General features: G+C 38.0%; 1 protein-coding gene across 2 annotated transcripts in view; it reads right to left on the reverse strand.

Annotated features, from left to right (window-relative positions):
- The window catches only part of akap1b (A kinase (PRKA) anchor protein 1b), a 31958-nt gene extending 27228 nt beyond the window's left edge, over positions 1–4730 (reverse strand). For both annotated transcript variants that reach the window (XR_006006971.1, XM_041940019.1), the window contains exon 1: positions 4626–4730. The gene's annotated coding sequence lies outside the window, so the exon portion shown is untranslated. The remainder of the gene's footprint in view (positions 1–4625) is intronic.
- Positions 4731–6000: the final 1270 nt, after the last annotated feature.

The following is a 6000-nucleotide window of genomic DNA, read 5'->3' on the forward strand; positions in this document are numbered from 1 at the left end:
GTGAGATCTGACTTGCCACTTATCTGCACATTGAATTCAGCAATTTTCAACTTCCAGATATTTTAATAGGTATGTGGCCTTCATTAAAATCAAAACTGATGCAGCAAGCTTCACATTCAGGGAAGGTCCCATTTAATTAAAATAATGTACATATATTTTTAAACATTTTACACCACCAAAGAGGTAACTGCTAGAGTATGATAAGGTTGTCTGACATTCACTGACTGTGATTAGTTATATGTTTGATTAATGGTTTACAGTCTATTAGAACACGGCACTCTTAAATACTCAATTCTGATCAATGGTCAGAATTGAGTCAATGGAAATGGTCAATCGCCAAAATTCAACAGTGTTTATTTCCCGACAGACGACCCCCTGCTCAGGAATTCCTAACTGTCATTGGCTAAAGGGGCAATCCGTTAATGTACCAAGCTCAATAACAAATTGCCAGCTGATTTGAGGGGCAAAATATGGAGCATTTTACAGACATTACTTTTAATTTGTTTGGAGAGGACAAAACACTTGGCTGGAGAGTGACATGTCCCCAGCAAAAAAGACGAGAAAAGTAAAGAACAACGCTGGACCGACAGGAGAAGCGATAGTAAGGCACAAGCAACTTGAGGATGCAGAGAGTGACCAGGTTGAAGGCGACAGACACGAAAATAACACCAAGAAAAACACAGCATAAGTGATTTTTTTAATGTATGACGCTGAACGTCAAAATCAGCTGCTGTGGGACTTTTATCCATCAGTACAAAATAATAGTGGTGAACCAAACTGTCTCCAGCTACGTCTCTCTCGGGTCTGGGATCCCGTCACTTCTTCACATTTGACATGATTTCGCTGAATAACTGTAAAGAAATAAGTTTTCCTGCCTGCCGGCCTGCGCACGGTGTGGGATGGTTGCTACGCAACGTACGTGTTTACTTTCAGAACCGCTACGCAGTAAGAGCGGTGACAGACGAGAGCAGGCTCATTTTAAATCAATAAAATATGTTTTAATCACTATTTTGTGTCACATTATTGAATGCTGTAGTAGTAAGCCATGTTCTAGGCGGAATAATGTTGGGTTTATTTCTCCATAGGAACCTGCTCACTATAGATTATTCCCCACATGTGTCTGTATTGATTGCTGGCAGTGGCTGATCAGGCTAATTATCAGTTAATTATACTCAGCTTCCAAAGGCAGTATGCAGTAAATCCTTGCCCTCTGTGTATATCAGGCATGTCCAAACTATTCCATAAAGGGCCGTGTGGCTGCAGGTTTTCATTCCAACCAAGGAGGAGCACACCAGGCCAACCAATCAACATCAAGGGATCCCTTAGTTATCAGCTGAAAAGGGAGATCAGCTGATTAAATGAGTCCAGCCCGGTGCGCCCCTCCTTGGTTAGAACGAAAACCTGCAGCCACACGGCCCTTTATGGAATAGTTTGGACATGGCCGGTGTATATGTTTTTTAATTATTTTATAAACATGATGTGCTTGATGGTGTTATTACTGACTCCTGATGAAACCTGAAAGCTCAGCAGTCTTGTTGGTCTTTTTTCAGCTTCCCCTTTATAAGTAAAATCAACATTTATTTACCAAGAAACAGCTAATATTCTCCTGTGTAATATCTCCTCTGTCAACTGTTGTGTCTCCAATGTATCTAGAGACAAGAAGAGAGGAGCAGTCTCTCAATAACTTTCTCAGCAGTGTGTTTAATGTTTAACATGTAAAAAAAAAATGTTTAGTCATTTTTGTGACTGCTCTTATATTCTCAGACCCAAATGCTAATCGTTCCATGGGTGCTAAAACTTATATACATATACATATAAAGATTTTATCTTATTAAAACATAATGAGCTGTTCACATTTTCAAAAAGAAATTTCAGCCAGGATTTTGTGGAAAAGCCAAACATTCAGGTTACAGTTTTGATAAACTCAGTAATGTTTTTAAATACACTGACTACTGGTGATTGGATGCCATTTTGTCTTCATTATATATAATTCCAACTGATTACACAATTTGTTTTGGCCCCAATAAATTTATAGTTATCAAAGGCCAAAGTGGCCTAGCCCCCCCCAAAAAAAGATATTTTAAGAATTAACAGTATTGTTTTTGTTGTTGTTTTTTTAATGTAGAGTACACCTGGGCGTATCTTTCACTTACATGCATTACATCAAGAATCAAAAACATCTTCGAGTTCAATCAACAACAACAAATAAATGGGGTCTCAACATCATTGTCCATGCCTCATGAAGGTCCTGCAACCCCAGATTTAGTAAGAATTATCTCTGTATGAATGTTAAAATGACTCAAGTAATTAAAGCAGTCACCTGTATTATTAAATGTCCAATACAATTTAATATCAAATCAACAACTGAAATCTGTCCAGTTGGGCACCCAAACTAAAACATAAAGGTAGCCTACCGATAGCCTGTACACATGAGTCTATGAAATAGTGGCCCACACTACATTCACCTTGGACAAGGTTAAAATAGAAGTTACAAGCAGTTAAAACAAATCTAGAGCCCTCCTTGCCAGCCAGATTTGTGTTTTTCTTGATCTTAAAGTCAAGAGTCAGACTGTGACCTTGACGTTCAGATAGGAGAGAGGCCAGGCTGTATTTACATTTTACATACCATACAACATGCTGAGCATATACAATACAAAGCAGCCTTAGTACATCTCTTCTATTAAAATGTATCACTATGATATAATATTGTAGATAATAAACATTACATATTGTTTCCTGATTCCTCGAGGTGACATTTTATAACCATTAAGACCAACGTAGAAAATGCATGCAAGCAGAATTGTAGAGTGGCCCTTGTTCCAGTACAATTATCCTAGCCTTTCACTAGAGACTTTATGGAGTCTGTCTCTGACGATAATGCATCAGTATGCTGTCCAATTTTGCACGCAGTCTAGTCAAAAGGACGGAAAGTACAGAGATGCTACAGTTAAAGTTTTAATTTAACAAGCGTTGATACTAGCTACAACAAAAGGATAAACCTTCAATTTAATTCAAATCAGAACGAAAATCTTATTTTTTTTCCGTTTACAAACCCATAACACGATAAGAAGTTGCACCTTGTCTCTCGTGTACAGTAACGTCAGACAACACAGTCAACTTTCAGTGACGGACTGGCTAATGCCACACCACTTCAGCTAGCTATGTGCTAATACCTACAATATGATTTTGTGTGGCCAATAATTATTAATCCCGTTGTCATTGTCTCGTGCTGTGTGTGTCGCTTACCACTATCTTTAAAAAAAAAAAAAAAAAAAAAAAAAAAAAACCTTGTGTACGTTCATTTCACATACACATACCAACGACTGACAAATTATATTAGCTAGTTAGCTATCAAGAACACAGCAGGATTCTGGCCGTTTAATGTTTACTTGTGGGGATCAGTATCATAATAACTCAAATCGTTTCGCTCCTAATTCATGAGTGTCTTTATCATGGCACATGTCAATACACTATCACTGCTGCAAAATTGTGTGCCTGTGCTAACACAGTATAACCCATCTTTGAACGTATAAAGTTAGAAAAACTGAACCTTCGCTAATACGTGCCGCTAGTTGCCTCATTGAACGCCAAATTTATCAGACAACACTGAACATCCTTAGAGGAACTTCTGTCCAGCAAAAATTTCACAACATTTTTCCCCAGTAAGATAGGAAGCATTAACTGACAGGGAGTTTGGCGTAACATTGTCGAGAAAGAAATCTGCTATCAGTGATGGCTGTGATCTACCACTAGCCTCACACTACTGAGTACAGCATGGCTGGTACGGAGGCCGCACTGCAGGACACAGCGTATAAAGTTAGCAAGCTAGCCATGCACATCGTTCAATAGTGGTAAAACGTTTATGAACTAACACGAATTAAAATATGACTAGGCAGCTAATCGCACATTCCCTCCACTGCGTTATTTTTTTTACCCAAAGACCCATGACCGTGGGTTGGTTACATCATTAACGTTAAGCCTCGTGTTAAAGGCCACTTCAAAGTTTAATTTCACCGACAAACGTTAACCATTGCGTTAGGCCACAACATAAAGGCAATGCGTCGCACAGGTTTAAAATAGACCAAATGCACCAATAAGGGCTTATGCCAGACTGACGCAGTGTTAACGAACATGTTAAGATAAAGAGTGCTTCTGCATGGGCCGCAGACCTTCACGTTAGCATGCTAGCCGGCCTGGTGAAAATGATAACCAACTGCATTCATACTTCTCACAACCTACACGCATTTGTTAACTTTACTATTCATGACACATGACCCTGTTTTTAGCAAGTGCGAGAAAGAAGGCATTAAAACGTGCTGGCTGTTAAATTGGAGGAAAAAAAGAGTAGGCTAGTTGTTCAATGACATGGGATTAGTGCACTCAGACGGTGACACAGTAAACTGTAGACAGTTTGCAGAGACGCGTGGAATTATCAATGTTGTTTTGTGTATGTGTGTGTGTATACATATATGTACATATATACATATATGCGTACATGAACTGTGCGTGTTTTTTAACCAAATCACACCGTATGAACATGATGTAGATGGCTATCGGCGTGCATGGTGTTTCCCCGTAGTTGCTAAATACGCTCTTTCCTCTCCAGAGTTTTTCAGTTTACTTACGATATTTTGGGGTCCTCGGTGCCGCCACGATGAGAGCAATACTATTACGTGAGATTTCCAAGCGTGTCCCTGTGGAAAGTCAGTCTCTCCTCCCCACGTGTTCACCGACCAGCACCAGACTAAAAAAAACACAGACGAATCAGCTGATCAAATCTCGCGATGCTCAAACGTCCAAAACGTCTTCAGTCTCGCGGCAACCTCTTGCACCCTTTTAAGTTGATCTGACGGCAATTGAGCAGGCTGGTATCTCTGAATAAGATGACTCATTATTATAAGTATGCTTAAAGTTATAAGGGAAAGTGTAAAAAGGGGGATAGTTTTTGTTTTTATTTATAATTCAGAGGACACTTAACTTAAACTTCTATATGTTCTACCTCATGGACGGTATGTTTAACACTGACTTATATACTAACGGATATTTTTCAAATTTTTCAGGGATAGAGATCATTTTTCCTATTTACTTGAAACTCTCTTTTACACAGAACTTGTTCTTAGTATTTCTTTGTTACATTGTCTTTTTCTGCTGTTTCTCTTAAGGCCAGGGGGTTAAGATAGAACGTTAAAAGAAAAGCTTTATTTTTATTTGCAAAACAACAAAAAAATGATTTTTCTTTCAGGAGACACACTCACTCAAGAATGATACAACTTTTTGGAAGGTTCAATGGAGCAATGACATCTGCTTATCTCATGGTTCAGAATGAGCAGCAGGTACAGCGATTCTGAAAAAATCTTTCAATGGGAAAATTTTGCACAGTGAAGCTGATACTAAAGGTCACTTTCTTATTATAGTTCCAATGATACCATAATTCTATTAGTTAACATATAACACATATACGAATATACTATTCGGAGTTTTAGAATCTCGCTTCCTATATTGGCTCTCTAAATATCCAAGCGCAATGATAATAATGGGCAATGATTTTAACATGGCCTTAACTGTCTCCAAGATAGGTGGCCTCCACGTTCTAACCCCTCATTAGCATCTACTCTAATATAATTCATGCATAAATTTGATTGAGATGTGGAGAGAAAAAAATCCTGGAATGTCATTATATACTTGGAATAATAAAACCAATACTAGCCTATCACGAATAGACTTTTGGCTAATTTCCATTGGATTTGACAAAAATGTCATTAATGTCAATATCATTCCAACTCCTCTTACTGACCATAAAGCGATATCAGTACAAATCCTTCTAAACCCTCATACTTGTTATAGGAATTCTTACTGGAAATTAAACAGCTCTATTCTTAAACATGAAACTGTATCTAAAATCGTCCAATCTTTAACTGATCATTACTGGCAAAAATCCTTACTAGAAAATAATTTTTGCAGTAACTGGGAACTTTTAAAATTCAAATTATCAAAATTTTT

This window comes from Chelmon rostratus, chromosome 7, assembly GCF_017976325.1.
Source record: "Chelmon rostratus isolate fCheRos1 chromosome 7, fCheRos1.pri, whole genome shotgun sequence".
NCBI classification, from domain to species: domain Eukaryota; kingdom Metazoa; phylum Chordata; class Actinopteri; order Chaetodontiformes; family Chaetodontidae; genus Chelmon; species Chelmon rostratus.